The 18,806-nt window shown below is 40.4% G+C and overlaps 1 long non-coding RNA gene across 1 annotated transcript; it reads right to left on the bottom strand.

The window, feature by feature from the left end:
- Nucleotides 1-573: 573 nt before the first annotated feature.
- LOC142604536 (uncharacterized) lies at nt 574-17,902 on the bottom strand. The gene is made up of 3 exons (XR_012838401.1): nt 17,782-17,902; nt 14,419-14,571; nt 574-2,474 (listed from the first exon to the last, which is right to left on the bottom strand). It is a non-coding gene; the product is annotated as an uncharacterized LOC142604536 (long non-coding RNA).
- Between the last annotated feature and the right edge of the window lie 904 nt (nt 17,903-18,806).

The raw sequence follows: 18,806 nt of genomic DNA, 5'->3' as shown, positions 1-18,806 counted from the left end.
TTAAAACTAAGGGGGTTTGGGGTTTTTTTTTAGTTTTTCTTTGAAAATATAATAGATTTTTGAGCCAGGCTTTTCTAAATGTTCAGCAGGTAAATATGTTAAAATTAACAACTCTAACATTTAAAATAATAATAATGGAGGCAGGGTGATACTGTCGTGAGTTGATGTTAGCAGTTTGCATCATGGGAGCATGGCCTCAGACAGGGCAATTCCAATGTATTATTCCTGTGCAGAGAATTCAGGTATTGTAGCTGGAGTGAAGCATTAGCATCGATACCCATGCTTTAATAGGTACATGAGAAATAACTCCCTCTGCAGTGCTTAGGAGAAAGTAATTCCATTTAGGACTACATAAATTTTCAGTTTGTTAATTAGGTTAAGAGAGAAAAGATAGCATTAGGAACTTTTGCTGGAGTTGTATTAGCTTCAAAATTGCAAAGAAATTGAAAGATAATTTATGTTTTCCAATAACTTTTGGCAATTGTCTCTACTTCCAAACCCAAGCCCCAAACCACTAAAATCTTCACATAGGCACGTGTTCCTATTTCACTCCACCACCATTAACCTCTTTGGTTTTTTCTCTTTTTTTTAATCATTTGCTTTTCATTATCATTTCTCAAAGACAAACAGTTTGTGAAGTAGTTATTCAAATGTCTAAAATAGAATTATTCTGCAATCTGTCATTTTAGGAAGCATTAACCAGAGTAGATGTACTCAGCCCAGGTATGCCGGGAATATGAATATAGGAATTACTCCAGAGAAATGCTGACATCATGACCTGTCATCACGTTAGCTTTGGTTGGGACGCTGGGAACTGCTGTTAACAGGTCACCAATTGGCAATAACTGATAAGATTCACGGAGTCTCACTGAAAGACTTGAGTGTGGAAGAATGGTCAGGAATATTTTGATAATGCAGATGGGAGTTGAGTCTAAATCAGGAATCAGTTTTCTATCAGAAAAGTTTTATCAGGTTCAATAGAGGGAGATTAATCCACTCCAAAACCTCACAAACTGGTGCTTTAGACACACACGAGAGGGAAGCCTTGCAAAGTGGCCTTTGAATTCTCAGCTGAGGATCCTGATCAAGAGAGGGAGTGTGAATGTATGTGTGTCTTGCTGACGACCCCCTCTTAGCCTGTAACTGCTCACAGATGAAAACACTTCTGTTCATCTACCCCTAGGTGGAATGTGAAGGACTTGGATCACTTCTGAAAGAAGCCATGAATTTTTAGCTCAATACCTCTGTTGGGGAAAAAGGACTCTACCCTTTAATTCTAACCCACTGAAGTAACAAAGCTGGCAAGTGGCTCAGACCAATCCTTTTCTTATGAAGTTACACCTGCTCCTAAAAATGCTACTTTCAGACCTGAGTAGTTGAGCTTGTCCAATGTATTCACCACATGCCAGTTAAACAGAAGTTTGGATGAGGTATCAATGGTACCTAGATTTCATCTCTCAGCATGTTTCTGTAGGCATTCACCCTCTTTCTGACGTTTCTGCTTCCAGAAACCCAACTTTAGGGGTTTAAGTATTTCCAGTAGATGAGCAAGGTAACAGTTTGTCTCAAGTACAGGCCAATAAGTGAGAAATAACATCAGCCTTTGTGTAATCCTTGTCCACTTTCCCTTTGCTAGCAGTTGAAAGCTGGCAGTTCAGTTTTGTTGTCTAGCTAGTGATCACAGGCAGGTCTTGGAGCTTTTGAACCAAGCCCAGTCTAACATGGGCAATGGCAAACCAGAGCAGGTTTATCTGGAGGCAGGCATGAGTAGTCCCCTTCAGAAGACCTTCGATCAGGCTCTTTGTGGCAAAGGCTCCTTGTGGGCTGGGCTCGATAACCCAGTCCTACTTGCCACCTTCCTGAGGGGAGCAGGAAGCAGAAAAGGGTGAAATTTGGGGTGTGGATGAGAAGAAGAGTTTGAGAACTGCTCTTTCAATCTCAGGATACAACCTCTCTTTTCTATAACTTGTCAGAGTGAGTGCTGAGCCATGTAACAGGGGTTCACTGGTGCTGAGAGTATCCTGGCATGAATAACCAGCCTCACATACGACACAAGGCAGTCACAATTGCAGCATGTCCAACACAAGCACAAGGTATGTACCTCAGCACATTCAGGAGTCAGCTCCACAGTGGGGACAATAGCCTCCAGCTATACTTACGGTTTCCTTTTGATTTTTGGTCCCTGCTTGTCATCTGTAGCACATACTGAAGGGAACAGCATGCACCTCATTATTTAGATTTACTGTTCTATTTGTAGCACCTCAGAGCAAAGCAGAAGGGTTTAATAATCCTCCCCCCACCAACAAAGGGCTGGGGGAATCAGCAGGAAAGCACAGTTCCACTGTTTGCTTCCCCTGGCGGCGGGGGCTTGTTTCAGCTGCTGCCTGCCTGATGTTGCTTTGTGTTCTGAGAGGCATTTGCTGCAGTCACTTGGTGATTTTGCGGTAGAGCAGGCATCTGATCAGACTTTTAACCTGGGGGAGGGAAGCAAAGCAAAATTCTGGTGAGTTAAATTACCTTCTGCTGCATACGATCATCCAGCATAACACAGCTCAGCAATAACATTCATGTTGCCATTAATAGAAAACACTTCACATTGCACTCCAGAGATGATTTTTTTTTTCCTTTTGGTATGGAAGCAATCCATTCAGGCTGGAGCTGCCTGAACAAAGCCTAGGGGCTCAGACACCACCAGCAGCATCTCTCTAAATATCTCTGTCTTATTGTGTAATCTCTACACTGACTTCAAGGAAATGTGCCAATTGCTGAAGCTATAGGGCTCTGTGTGTATAAAACACGCACTTAGTTGAGTGGCCCTATGGGGCAAGATGAGTTATTTGCTGATTTACCTCAAGTAAATCATGATAATACTTCAACAGAATTGTCTTGGCTTCAACAAAATGTGTCAAAGCATTTTTAAATAGAACACTTAATCCGTGCCTCACTCCCTTGTGTCATGAAGTAAAGAAGAAAAAATGTGACTATGCACTATGCTGGTAAAAGGCTGAAAATTCTGATGAAACACTTGGGGCGGGAGGGGGAAAGTGGGGCATTTTCTAGGATGCTTAAAGATATCTTAAGTTTTCTAAATAGAGAAATGAAAGCTTGCCTTGGAAACTTTTGGTCATCTTGAAAAATAAATTGAAATATAAACAATAAGAATGATAATAATGATGTCAGAAGACCAGAATCAACATTTCATCTTCTATCTATATATGGACTGCTTCCATCAAGCTGACAGGTGCCTGTACACCTCAGAGGTAGAGACGGCTAAAGTGCTGACAGCAGAACAGTGATACTTGACTGAAAGGCAACTGGGTTGTCAGGCATCTGAATCCGGGTGGAGGAGTGAGTGGGACTTCCAGAGGCTGGAGACTGGTGGATGTGGGATTATATTACCTGCAATGTTACACTATTTTATGTCCTTGATCCCTAAAATCTTCAAGGGACAGTTATACCTCTAGCTAAAGGACACCACTCCTTGAGTCATTTTATTAATGTTTCTTTATTGTTTAATGACGGCTTGCACAGCTTACGGCTGTCTACTCTGTTAAAATTAGCAACCATGCTTTGTGATGGAAAAAGTCATCCTGTTTTCTCAACGGAGGTAAATCATTCACAAACCAAGAAGGGATGCTGCAGCCAGCCCTTAATTGAATCTTGTGGCATTCTGAATGATAATGCATGAGTGTCCTCTCTAAATCAGGAATGAGGAATTATGACACAGAAGGATAAACAGGATAAAAATGAAAATTAATGTTCCTGGAAAACAAATGAAATATTTCTGCAAATCTGTTTACTGGCATTTCTGCTCATAGACTCATAAGTTAGAAGTCTCTGTTATTGAACCCAGACCCATCAAAGATGATCATTGCCTAATTCCATGCCTTTTTACTCCTGGTAAAAGGCCATGGAGTTGCATAGAGCATTAAAAACATTAAGTAGTATGGTAAATAGACTGAGCTTATTAACCTCTGTATAAACAAGTAAGGTAGAAGTTGGATTATGGAGGGTAAGGCTCATGTTTACACACATTTATCTAACGTAATTAGACATCCAGGGTGGGGATGGGGTGTAAACCATAAATACAAGAGAAGAAAATTGATTTATTCTCTGAAATTGTCTGCCTTTTACAGTGAGATCTAAAAGTAGATCCTACCAAGTAATAATTTGCTATGTCATTTACAGCATTTAGAAATGAAAGCGGCAATTACCAGCCCTCTTTATATGTCAAAGGTTGCTAGACAAGGTTGGCTCAGCATTTCACAGCAAAGAGCATTCAGGTCTTTCAAATTCAAATCTCTGTCTTAATCAGACATCAGAGGAATCCATCATACAACACGTAGAAACCACACAGTTTATGGACAGCTCTTCTTGCAACAGTGTTATGAAGATTAAGGCTGGGTGACTTGCTTCTTTCTCGTTGCACAAATCCTTCCTAAGGTGGTTAGTAATTTGGAAAACTTACTCTATTTTTGGTTTTACTAGGAAGAGAAATAAAGAAAGAACTTTAATGCAGAAATTTTCTGATGTAGATCTACTCCACTACATATTTAACATTCTGCATGTTGCAATGACTTAATATTAGTTGTCGGCTAATATTAGTTATCATCTGTCAGCGACATGGACAGTGGGATTGAGTGCACCTTCAGCAAGTAAAAAAGCCCATGTGGTTTTTCATTAGCAAACCAACCATCTGAAACCTTGTATTTTGTCAAAGGTTGTCTGTTATTAGGAATTATTTCAAGGCAAGACAAGGGGCAAGTCTTGGCTGTACAGGTTGCTGGGTAAACTTGATGGAGATATGTTCCTATGTATCTCACCGTTCACAGTGGTAACCATTCTCTGTAATAAGTGTATCTGAAAACTAGGCTGTGATCTAAATTAAGTAACCTGAAAAGTGCTGGGACTGGTGAGTGCCTCCTGCTCTAAGAAACAAGGCTAGTTTTATTGAAGAGGATACATGAGGCTACTGAAATCCAACCCTGCCAGTCTTAACTGCAGCAGGGGGGAGATCCCCTTCTCTTAGTACTGGGGAATGTGGGGGATTCCTTCTAGTCTGGTACAAGGATGAAGGAATTGGTTTGAAGGCTAAGCAATCAGCTTGAATCTCTGATCACAGCTCTTGACATTCAGGAAGTTTAGTGCACTCATTTTCTCCCATTATTTATTACTGTGTACAGCTCTAAACTATAGGATGAAGCAGGGTCAGACAAAGGATTTCTGAATCCCCAAGGGCTTACAAGAAATCCTCTTGTTGGGCTCCTGTTTGATGTAGATTTCTTTTCCCTTCGTCTACACAGATTCCTGCTGAACTTCACCTTTTCGAGATTAATAAGGCCAAGTTTGTTCAGACCGTAAGAAGTGCAACTGCCTCTTACTCGCTACTTGCTGTGTGGAAATACCTTCATTCTTTAGAATCAGGAATGATTGTGGGTAAAAGGCCTTTCTTAGGTTTGGTCCAATGCCCAGGTGATTTACTGCATCAGTACTTTTTACTTGAGAGCTCTTAAAATTGAGTCCTGAATCCAAATTTTCAGTATCCCTAATTCATGCGTAGCTTGGGAGCAAACTGACATTCAGTAATCCCAGTTTTAACATTCTGCAACTTTACACACTTTACAGCAACTTCATTCTTCTGTACACGGGTTTAAATATTTAAGGATTAAGAAGAGGAGCTCACGCTGTCAGCTCACACTCACACAGCGAGTGCAGATGAACATTCAGAAGCTCAGAAAAAACCCCTTTGTATACTGATTTTCTTAGGACTTTGGGATAGCTCATTTCTGGCCCCAGTGGCAAGAGTGGGTCTGTCAGACTGCCTTCTGTGTGAAGGGACTGATCTCAGCCTAGGTGAGGACCAGGACAGCACAAATAGCGTGTGAGCATTTCCCAGGTTGGTCACCAACTTCTGTGTCAGAAGGCTCCGTACACCAGAGTCAGGGACTGCTTGTATCGGTGTTCCCCCTGCGTGAGCATGTACAGGAAACTCCTGATGCCTCTCTGACAGATTTTTTTTTTCTTCCTCTGTCGTCAGCTTATTCTTAGGCATGATAAAATGAAGATGAGAATGGTCATATAATTAATTTCATTATAAAAACATTTGAGAGTTCACTGGAGAGTTTATCTTTTTTTTCTTCCCTTAAAAAGAACACTACCAAGAGCTCACTCCATATAAAGATGTTTGACTCTCTTCACGTAAATAGGGAAAAATCACTTTTGCCAATCAGGAGAGTATCAGCTTTGCATTAGCTAGTTGGCTTGAACACAAAATGACCTTTTTACATTCATATGTATCCATCTCTCTAGAATTAATCATCCATTCAGCTGGTAGTTTATTTAAACATAAACACACAAAAAAAGGTGCAGTAAGAGTGTTTTCAGAATCCAAATATTTGCTTTCTACTTCTTTAACCACCTACCCACCACAAGGGTGAAAGCTGCCAACTGGCAGCTGAAAGCAACATTTTGTCTTCGATTAGTCATATTTGAATTTTTTTTTTATTTTTTTTTCCTGTGAAATAGTGCCGCAGGGACAAATGTGTAACAACAGAGGGCAAACTAGGTCACTTGAAAACCAGCTCCTGGGGCATGTCTGGATTGCGAATGAGTTCATGACTTTCGTTAGGAGCTCCCATTCTCCCATTGAGATTATATTTCCTGCCTTAGACAGATCACGTTCACTGAGCCAACAACTGCCTCTAGGCAACCAGGATATAACGCTGTGCCCTGAGCAGCACAACACTTAACCTTGTGGGATATTGTACACAGGGTTTGTGTGTGTGTGTGTGTGTGCAGAGAGGAGGGAGAGTCCTCTTAATATTACTTACTAACACTGACACCACAGAGTGCTTTTGCAGTAGTGTGTGCTCTCAGTTGTCTGCTCAGAGGGAAAGGACTGTGTGAAATGTTTCATCTCCCTCACGGCATGAGAAGGGTATTTTACGGCTATTAATGTTAATCACTTCTGCTAAGGCTAGGCCAAGGATGCCCAGGGACAGACCAGGATCACGTTAGATAGTTTATGGACACCAAAGGAAACGATGGCTTATTGAGACAGAGGCCGATTTATTAGCTAACTATTCATGCTACAGCTCTCTGTGAGCTCCAGGAGGAGTGGGGAACTGTCCAATATGAGAACTGACAAAAGAATCATGCAGACATGTGCTAATGCTGTTTTGGGACTTGGGGGTTGGTGGGTTTGCATGTGGTTGAGCGTCATTCCCAACTGGGCCTGCTGAGCCTTGATTTCACATTTGTCTTTACGAAGTCTGGAAAGCTTACCTGGAAAGACTCCCAGTGAAAGGACCTGGAGGTGACCACGTTCCCCAGCTTGTTTTTCAAGGTGGCAAATTCCCATAGGGCTATGTTATAAAAATGGCCTGGCCAAGGGGGGAGAGCCCATATCCTCCAAAGGCATGCTCACAATTAACAGGAACCTTGAGTGTTAACGTTGTGATCGATTCCCCTAGCACTCAGATAATTTCTATGACTAAATAAAAGCATTTCTAAAAGTAGGGGCTTTTTCTGAAAGGAGGAAAACAAGGTGAAGTGTCCTTAAATGCCTACTTTAGGTCTGCTTTCTGTGTTACAGCAGTGGTTTGCATTTGGAGTAGGGTTAAACAACTAGAAGGCTTTATAATGTGCTGTGGCTGGTGCTTCAGTGTGTGTGTGTTTTTTAAGCCCGGAATGACTTAGAACTGTAGCAGATTGACTAATCTACAACCAATAGATTATTTGGGAAGCTGCTTGAATGTCCAGAACCAGAATATGGAAGGTAAGAGTTGCTTAGCATTATTTAGCATGGGCCCACCCAAATTTGTAAACTATTTATTGTCACTTCATCTGACTACAAAGAAAGTAAAGGTGGTCACAAACCAAATGTGTTTATGACCTCAGAATGAAAACAAGTGAATCAGCACAAAACCCACAAGGTTGTTTTCAGGACTATCTTGAAAGCCTGCAATGCTATTCATATTCTTTGGCAAATGAGAAAGGATCGTTGCCCTAAAAGGGAAGGCTTTCTACTGAGTACAAGAGCTTCCTATTTGTGATCACAGGCCAGGACAGCTGGGAGATCCGTTCAGACACCACTGGCCACAGGCAGATAAGCTGTGGACACACAATACCTGTAGGTTAGACACCACAGCCTAATTAGCACCCTAATTAACACCATTAGCACAATAAGAAGGGGTTATCATAGAAATAACCATTTATCTTTAGGCCCAAATCTGCCAAATCTACTCAAAGTCTACTCAAACCCAAATTTTCTTTTCTTCAAGTCCTCACATGAGCTGGTGTTAGACTAATGTGCGCATAACTGACAATTCTAGAAAACAGTACAAATTCCTAAAACAGCACTACTGTACCAAAAAAAAAAAAAAAAAAAAAATAGAATAGTTCCAGTTGGAAGAGACCTGCAATGATCATCTAGTCCAAATCCCTGACTGCTTCAGGGTTGACCAAAAGTTAAAGCACATAGGAAACAAACCTCTCTTCCTTGCATCGCCTGCACACGTGAGAGCTCCCACAGTCTCCAGCACCGCGGCCTGTCCCTTTTCAAAGGACTGTGAGAGTAACCCCTGGCTTGCATGGGCTGCTTGGGTGACCTCCTCTGACACCTTGGCTCCTCCGAGCTGGCTCATCTCAGTAACGTCATTAGAGGTATAGCAGCTTCTGTATGAGAAATGGAATAAATTTTAATTCTTCTTTCCCGGCCTCCTCTCTGCCCTCAGTTTTGAGAACTCAAACAATCAGATATACTCAGCTTTTAGTTCTCAGTTCACGTACATTGCTAAATACTTGGATAGTTTCTCTGAGAAAAGCTTAAGAAAGTTCTAGAACAACTCGAATAGTCTTATTCATTGCAGAGTCCCCAAAGGATGTCAAATTTAAACTGAAGTCCTGCTTGGAAAGGAAATGAAAACAGAGAGGGAGAGGTTTGGGAGAATCAGAGGGTTTTTTAATTAGTCTGTGGTTGAGGCAGTGGAATTACATGCTGTAATACCCCAGTGCCTGTACGCACATTGCTCTCTCCAGGGTCAGCTCTGTGAATCTGCTGAGTGACAAAAGGAAAAGGTAACCTTATTACTTCCTCCTCCCAATTTCTAGTCTCAAATCCGCACAGCGCCGTTAAATTCTACTTTTACCTTTACCTCTCCTTGGCTTTACAAGGGTTATCCCACACAGCAGTGAGGAGAAATGACAGTTAGGTCATATACATATCTCGCTTCTGGACTCTTCAATCGGTATTGCAGTTGCACGGCCAGGTTGCTTCGCTTTGTCAAGTATTTAATTCAGTGATGACCTACTCTATCTTTTGTGTAAGAGAAACCTCCTAGATCATAACACCTTTTTTGTATTATGCCCCTGACAGACAGCTGAACATCACTCATGCAGCACTTGCTGCATGGATGAACAAAGCAGCTGCTGATGCTCTAATTTTCCCCAAATGAAACATGGCGTAAATAGTTTTCAGCACTTGCTCTCCAGACACTGCTCTTTCATAGAGAATGGGCTAAAGAAATGTACAGTGATGGCAAACTTGCCATCAGCATAATGCCAGGCATTTAGAAAACTGACTTGACCTAGTTTTTGATTTGTAGAACCAAGTGACATGCAGTTTATTATGTGCAAAAAACCCCCCCCCAAACCTTAATAAAAAAATTATGTAGCACACATACTCCTTCCTTACAGTCTAATATTTCTATCATGCTGTGCATGCTGCTAATTCAAAAGGCTGATATGGTCACAGACAGCCCAGCTTCTAGGATTTACCATTCAAACATACTTGAACTGGCATGAAAAATGCAATAAAATAATTCTTTCAGACAAGTTTAGAGAGAGGTATTCCCAAAAGACAGAATTCTGGCTTCCAGTCACATAAAGCTTACACTTTGTCAATAACACAGTGAAGGAAGGCATGAATGAATTTTATTTCATTGGACAAGTGACTTGGAATACAGATAAGGCAGGGTGAGCATATAAACCTTTAAATAAATGTTTTAGCACTATCTGGAAGGGAGGAATGCAATTGATTCCAATCTTTTCTGACAGAAAATCAGTTCCTCTAAAGCTCTTGGGGCAACAAACACTAAGTAAAAGCGTCTGTTACTAATAAAATCTTTAAGTACAACACAACAAAATGTTGTCATTTGCAACTAATAGGCTACAATTAATGCAAATTATTACTCTGTAGCTTAATTGAAATATTAAACTGTGATATGAAGTCTTTGTTTTACTATGACTTTAAGAGCCATGTAACTTTGAAGAGGGATCTTTAAAGAGCTCAAGAAAAACCCAGCAGAGAAATAGCTGACAAAGCCCCAGACAAAACACAGTGTAAACAACAGCATTAGGAATACAAAATACTCTGTTGCTCAAATGCTGGGCTTTTTCTCTAATGAGCAGAGCTATGTTACCTTGAATTGCTACAAACAGTTAATAGAAATCACTGGTCTATGATTATGCCTGACAACATTCTTTGTTCTGCTTTGTAGGTGTTACTTTATACAAAGTTGTTTTGTGGAAAATCTTGACCTTCCCTCTCTGCCTGTTTAACATGAGACTTGTGTTACTCTCTGCAGTGATACTACAAGCTGGAGCAGTAAAAACTGCTGTTAGAATTCTGAGTTTGCTTTGCAAACGCATGTTATGCTTCAGAATGAAGGGGTGCATTTAGTGTTTTAGGAGAGCCGTGTTTGGAACTTCTATGAGAGAAATCCACTGAAAGCGGCAATTTCTTTTACATCATAAATCTAACTCAAACCAGTATACTGAGTTGCACTTTTATTTGCAAAACCACAGGTTGTTAAAATTCCCAAATCAAACTCAACATTATTATCTTGGGGGCCCAAGGATGAATGGTATTGCTAGAAAAAGGGATTGTACTCAGTCGCAACCAGAATTTCAAATAAAATGGTACTTCATTCACACTGCCTATCTCATACCAGTTCAAAGGAGTCACTATAGTTTTAGTACTAAATGTTATTATCCTAATGCCTTCCATAATGGCAGCAAAAATTGGGGAATAGGAAAAAAAGTCTGGTGTTTGCACGAAGTACATTTGGTGGCTGCATTAATGTTGTTAGCCTAAAATATGTAAAAGTAGTAGTACTACTACAGTAGTAATCTGTTTATTAGTTGGTAGAAAACACTTTGGATTGGATTTGCTTTCAGGTTACTACTTAGTGAAATAAACACTTTCAAATTAAGTTAGTTATTATAACTAACATGTTTAAAAAAGAAACTTCAGGTACATGTGCTTGCAGTTGTTATTATCTAATAAGAGCACTCACAGTCTATTTCCATGCGTCCCCGGCCCAGGAATCACAGAATTTCAGGATCCTAACTTCTGCCTTCCCACCTTAATTGTTCTCTTTATTTTTACAGATAACTATTCAGCCTTTAGGCCTCAGAGTGGACAGGCTTTGGCACCGTACAAATGGCGCTCAATATTTAGAAATAGAAAATCATATTTCTATTTTCATATTTCTATGGTGAGAGAGGCAGTAGAATGTATTTCAGTATCTTACTAAACCAAACTTCCAGCACACAGGGTAGCTATTTCTTAAGGGGCTGTTTTTCAGTTTTGCCAAAGAAAGCATTCGGCAACTGCATGGGAAAAAAAAATCAAGTATTAAACAATGGCCAACATTTTACTTACAGCTTGTGGATAAGTCTATACAGTAATCTATACTTCTGCACTGCTGAACCCAAAATAATTGCATAAAATCTCCAGGGCTCAAGACTCATCTCAAAAACCTCTAAGAAATACATCCTAGAACTTGTAACACCAGCAAAGTGTGGAACACAACCCTTCTGCAGCCTCATCTCTGAATTGCTCATTTCTGGCGACGGGCACCACATGTATATGTTTTTAAAATAAATTTCTGGTTTTGAATGACACTAAAAAGTGCAAGTTTACATTCTGCAGTGAGATGCCTTGATAGATAAATCTATTGAAGAAACACTCTTGTACTTAGGGAGCATTTTTAATCATTAATTTTAACATTCCATCAACATGAACAGAATTTCCTGCCTAGTGACAGAGTACTTCAAATTTGAAGTTTTGAAAATGTTTTGAGATAATTTCTTTCATGTTTTCTGCTTTTATGGAAACCTTTCAAAAATTCTTCTTAATTTCAAATAGAGAGAGGCACCAAACTTTGGAAACTCTGATTTTCATTCAGCTCTAATGATCAGAGATCTCATCGGGTGGGGGTGGGGGGTGTCTTTTGTTTTATACAAAAGCTGCTCAACTAACTAATGATTCTATTGGCAGTGCTGACACTGTAAATCTTAAAAACCTTCTACCTTCTAGTAAATTGCTTAATGAGAACTTACTGAAGCTGATTGACATACCACGGAAAACTTTCCATGGAGTAATTTGCCAAATATTTCCATCTTCAGCTGAAGAATACTTTTCTTTCATCAAATGTAGTTTTTAAAGAAAGTTTTCCTTAATGCTGAGCTAGTTGTGCTTCTGTAAAGAGCTGGCTGCAACAAATGACTGGACGAAGCAGTGAACTAAAAGACAACTTGGATAAACACTTCATTAAATAAAAAAAATATCAAATACTGAAAACTGGTCTGACTTTCTCCATATTTCAGACAATGTAACTCTTTTGAAGAGTTGCATAAACCTCTTTTAAAGCACTCCCTGTTTAGTAGGAAAACATGCAACTTGGAACTCCAAGTAAGGTGAGGTGTGTTTGGAAATTTAAATTGGCTCCTGTGTATCCTAAGGTTGTGTGTACTGTCCTTGCCAGCTGCACCGGGGAGAACACACTCTAAATCTAAATTGTCCAGAACTAGCACCAGTTAGAAAAGGCTGACCACATCCACGCTGCGCCGTATTTGGCCTTTGTGCTCTCAAAGGCCCCTACAGCCATGAAACTTCCCTTTCCTTTTTGTTTTTGGTTCAAAATAACGGTGACTACCAGCATGGTGTGTTTACAGCATGATACAGAGAGCACACTCCTGATAGCATGTGGTGACATTTCAGTGCACAACAGAACAGCAAACAGCTACCTGTCTGCCATCAAAGAACTCTCCTGGGTGGAAGAGCCAGATTAGCATTGGATATATCTATACTGTCTGGTTCATAACAAACTAACCTTAAAACCAAGTTTGTTTTCCTCTAGGACTAGCTGGGGCTCACTCTAGAAGGCAGCATGGAAGTGAACTCATGTGCTTGCAGTAAGGGAAACAGCAAAGCGGGGAGATGAGGAAGACTTTCCCTTCTGTTCTTCCAGTGGAGGCATCTGGCATCTTCCTTGACTTGCTGAACCATCTCTTTCATTTCACATCCCTGCAGCCTTACCTCTGATTCCCTGTCCTTCTCCAGTTCTGTTGAGCTCCTTTACCAGCAAGGAAGCTTGTAATAATGATTTTTCCAAATATAGCTAGTTCAAAATATTAAATGAATGCAAATCAATCATTTGTGCATACACAGAGGGAGGAATCTGGTTTTGATCAACTGAAGCTTTTTTCAGAATGTTAAATCTTGAGACATTTCTGCTGACTTCATAAAATAATTAAAGCTTGTGTTGAGGGATTTTTATTGTTTGAGTTTTTTTAGTAGTTGTATCAAATAGTAAGGAAAAGCACCATTAAGATTTCAACATATCCAATTATGCTTGCTCTCCTAACAACTAACCCAAACTGCTAAATTTCTTGTCAACAGCAGGCAATGATTTACGTGGATGACCCTGACTTGCTGCACCTGTAAGTCTTTAAACAGCTACACTTTCAGCTGCAACAGTTTCCAGGAGCAAGTAATCAATCTTGAACATGTTGTTTCACAAAAATAACTAGGTGATTTTAAAGCTGTGTTTTCCCCATAGTGAAAATACCAGGCTACTGCCAAATCAAGCTAGCTGTCATCCCCATCTGCCTTCATGAAGCCAGTGGGATGCACAACTGAAGTCTGCAAGGAAATCACTTTGTGTCCCTTGAAGTTGGGGAACTGCACTAAATCAGAAGGCCCAGTGGCGCTAGAAGGAAGGATTCCCAGAACATAAGCCTGAAAACATACTGTTACCAGGCAGAGCAGCAGTGGTGATCTCGCTGTGTAATCCACACTGACATCTCTCTAGTGCGTAAAATACCAGGCTAGTGCCAGTGTCACACAGAGCACTAACGGCACGCTTTGCTCCTGCTGCTCTCACTCCCTGCTGAGCAGAGGAGGCTCAGGCTGAACTCCCGCCTTCAGGAGGGCAGTGGCACTCTGAATTAATTCTTCTTCAATTTACTCCAACACAGACAGCAAAGTAAAATCCATGTGCAATTTCAGCATGTATAGAACTACACTACGTGTCCCTCTAACACAGCCTTGAGCAGATAAGCAGTGTTATACAAACTGTACTGTTCTGAGCAGAGTGTAAATCAGTTGTACCTTGGAGTCACAGTCCTTACCTTCCTTTAGGGCCACAAAGGAGCCGAGGCTGGAGCAGACACCAAGTCTGCCTGCGCTGGCTTCTGCCCCTGTGCATTGCCTCTCTCCAGGCGATAAGGCCAAGGCTCCTCCATTCCTGCTCCCAACGGCAGATGGACCCATTTACTGTTATTCTGTACATTCAAGAAAGAAAAAGGCAAATTAATAGGATATAAAGATGGAAAAGCAAGGAGAAGGAAATTTGCTGAGTGATCTTAAGAACACTGGTTACTGTGCTATCTGTCCATTCACTCCCTGCTCCACAGCACTGCTAGGAGTTGGTACTCTTCTCTGATGTGGTTCATCTTGAAGGATGCTGCAGAAGGTTGTCGTGCTAGAGAAATACTACTCACTGTGCGGCTGGATATGAGTCAAGTTTTTTAGCATTTGGAATGAGCGAGGGAAGCCGATTTCTATTCTTGAATCTGACACTGACTCGCTGTTTGACTCCTCAGCTCATTTTTCTGTGTTCCCAAACTATAAAACCAAAAGTTCCTACCCATTCTCTCTCTTAACAGTATCAGCTCTTGGTAGGTAGTAGTTACTACAATCATAGTCTCAATTTGAAATGTTGCTAATAGTACGAAAAACAAGGTATGAAACATATAGCATTGCGTTATGGGTCAAATACAGCTTTAATTTAAATATTTTGTTGTAATTTGCTTTGCTTGGCTTTTCTTTCACATATAATAACAAATTGAAACAATTCACCAGAATCAAAGCAATGAATACAGCATAACTTTAAGTCCTGATCAGATTTTCTTTTAAAGAGGGGGTGTGTAAGGAAGGAAACACATAAATCACACTAACTGGTTAATACATTTGACACACCGTATACTAAATCAGTGAGGCCTCATTTACTTCTAGTCTTAATTCCAGCATCCCCCCCAAGGACCAAATAAATGTAAAACCTGACTTTGCTGCAGTAACTTATTCTACTTGTTGCAAAGTCTTACAACAGAGTGTAAGTGCAATTCCAAATTTCCCATTACCAATACTGAAAGAGAAAAGTAATTATATACAGTAAGAATAAAAATTTCCTGTGCTTCGGAAGCGTTTCTTTTTGACTTGTATTTGTCTTCTCAAGAGTAACTCTTACAACTGAAAGAGGAGCTTAAATTGATATTAAATACAGCTTTATGTATAACAAGGGCAATATGTCAAAGTGATTTTAAAAATAAAATAATACTAACAAAAGCCTGTCAGCAGGTTGAACAAGGGGCTGGGGCATGCCAAGTGAAATCAAAGTGTTAATAAAAGGCAATGCTGACTAAAAAAAATTCATCTAAAGAAATGAGGATACGGACAAGAAATCTGAGATGGTTTCCACACCATGGGGTTTTGGGGTTTTTTTTAGTTTTTCTGGTCAGCTGACTGGCTATTTGAATAGGTTACCTATTTTAACCCCTCACCACGTCGATAACATTAACTAACAGATATAATGACATTTTGTATTTGAAGCCATGCTCACTGGCTGATACTAAAATATTTTATATTAGTAATAGTTTTACAGTAAAGACTAGGATATTAGCACACAGCTACTTTAATTTACAGAAGAAACTTGAAAGGATGCTAGCACAACATTTGACAGGGCTTTTGAGAGATTACTCTGTGCCTGCAACACTACTCTGACCGAGGACAGGATACTGTGCGATTAAAATTAGAGCCTCAAAACACAGAACCCATATCTGTTACCACAGGAACAAAATGCTAGCAAGTTGAGGGTGTTTTGTAAGAAGTCATAATTTTTGTTTACTGTATCTGTTCAATTATTTAGGAAACCTCTGCATAATTTATTTCTTTGAACAAGATATTTCCATGCCTTGATGTTATTTTTTTGCAGAACAACCTGCTAAAAATTAAGCATGGCTAGCTTTAAATATGAGTGTGTGGATTTGGGGATTTTGTTTGTTTGGTTTTTTAAAAGAAAAACTTTCACTATTTTTTAATAGATAATTTTGTAGAAGTCAATATTAAGCAGTAGCAATACTCTGAGCAGTGTTGCTTGTTCTTCTAAAGGGCTTGTCCATAACCTGAATGTTGTAACTACTTACCTTTTAAAATCAGATCTGGTAGCTCTCAAGGCTACAGAGTCCTTTGTGCCAGACAGCAGAGAGCATACAAAATTTCCCTAAAAGCATTTCTGCATTTTTTTTCTAGGTAGCATTAATGTTCAGATATTAGACACAGGCATCAGGCCCAGAATCAAACTCCTTACCAGTCCTTCCCTGGCCCTGAACTCAGGTGAATATAGTTTTTCTCCCTCCCTGATTACATCACAGAAATCCACACAATTACTTTAAACCAGAACATATTCCTTGTTACTTCCAGTTAAAGGTGGTAAATATGTCCTTCATCATAGATCAGTTGACTGCTTTACCACATAGCCAACAGTTAGAGTTGGTTATAACTCACCACCAGTTTACCTAGAATGAAATGAAATTCTCATTAAACTGCAAGATGAAGGCAACTAGCCAACTCCTGAGTGTTTTTTTCTTTAACTGAGCAGATCTAATTTCAGATTTCTTGAACGTTCAGTCCATAATGTTCTCTCGACGGGAGCAAACTGTCATCCCTCGTAAAAACACTGTTCTCCTTCGTAACTCCTGTATTAAGTGACCTCTCCGTCCCTATTACCTACTACTGACTCGGTGATCAGAGTTTAAAATTCTACTTATTGAAGTGCAGCCACTACTCCTGGTTCCCTTTTGGGCTGCACTGCCACGTACATGGATACTCCCTGAGCCAGTTCTGAGAGGTAATTCGGTTGAAACTGAATATAGCAAAAACTGTTTTAACTTCAGCCATGCAGAGTAGTGCCAAAGCACGCCAGAGCAGTCTGGGAGTGTAGGGCAGGGCAGCAGCAGCCTGGATTTAGATCAGCTTAACCTGTAACAGGATTATATCCTAGAGTCAAAAGGCACAAACTTGTAGGACTTAAAAGAGGATGACCCTTACTGCATGCAATTCTGGGAATGACTTTACCATGCCCCCCTTTCTCTTCTGCATGAAGAGGCCTCTCATCTCTGTCACTTCTTTGTCAGGGCTTGGGAATTAGTGACTTAGTGAGAAGCAAGTCAGCACCATCCAGCTAAATCAGCCAGCCCTACCCAATTCGGGTGCAGGACACCGCTCCTGTGGCTTACTGGTGCTGTGCAGGTAAACAGAAGCCTGAGATTGAGGGCTAGTGCCTGACCCGCCTTTCTCCATCCTTTAGTCAATATAGTGCCATCCTTTTCTCTAAGAACCTAGGCTCTCCATATCCTCCGGCTCTACCTAGATAACCTCACTGAGAGACACGCTCAGGAAACACCTCCCCAGTTCAAATTACTTTGACATCTTACCTGAGCGACAAGAGAGCCTCTGGGCTGGTTGGATCACTCAAGACAGGAATAATTTTGGTTGTGGTTGAACTCGAAACTTGCTAGAGAACTTTGTCCAAAGAAGTAAAGCGAAGAAATGTAGCTGAAATGTAAACACACCCAAGTTAGGCAGCAGCTGGGAGAGTTTTGAACAAGCTGTGTGTATAGATCCCAATTTAAACTCAGTTCTGATTTGGATCTGGCCTGAGCACTTAGCTGATATACCTCTGTTTGAGCCAGCGAGTCTCAGAAGACATGGGATTCTACACAAATTCACATAATTTCAACTCAGTTGGACTCTTGTCTTTCGACACATCACACTGACTGCACACGCTAGGAAATAAGACCCACAGAGTATGGTAGATGTAATGAGAATTAAGTGTGACCAAAGATCAATGAAGTTCCAAACACTGACCACAGCCCTTCAGGAGAAAATACTTAAACCATGCAGCAACTTACGGTTAAACACATGCAATTTAAAAGCTACACTTTCATTGTCAAATTACTTAAGATCTCCTATTTTCATTAGTTACTTATCTTTCCTCTTTACATATAAAACTTGGACAAATAATGGTAGAGTAAAATGGGTTCTCTGTAAAAACAGCAGTATTGAGTGCTGAATTTGCAATTGCCTTTTCTCAGGTTGCCACTAAAACTTTTTTATCCTCCTAAACCTCAGCTTACCCTCCTCTGCGAGCAGAGCTAATGGAAGGAAAAGCAACACCCCTTCTCTGGCAATCCGTTGCTTTAGACAGCTACTGAAAATTCATTAACGTGCAAGTTACACAACATGCCTCTCCCACTCACAGGTACACTCAGCCCTCTCATTTATGAAGTTAATTTAGTGAGGTTAAACGATACAGTATATTTGACTGCATTTTCTCACCTCCAGCTCGAGCCCTGTCAGGCTTCCCAGGTAAGAAAAGGAACACTCTCCCTGCCTTGTTTTCATACACGCTACAAAAGGGATTGCATTACCCTCCCCCCAACCCCAATTATTAGGTTGT

This window comes from Balearica regulorum, chromosome 19 (assembly GCF_011004875.1).
Source record: "Balearica regulorum gibbericeps isolate bBalReg1 chromosome 19, bBalReg1.pri, whole genome shotgun sequence".
NCBI lineage: Eukaryota > Metazoa > Chordata > Aves > Gruiformes > Gruidae > Balearica > Balearica regulorum.
The sequence above is the reverse complement of the archived record's forward strand: the minus strand, read 5'-3'. Positions and strand labels throughout refer to the sequence as shown.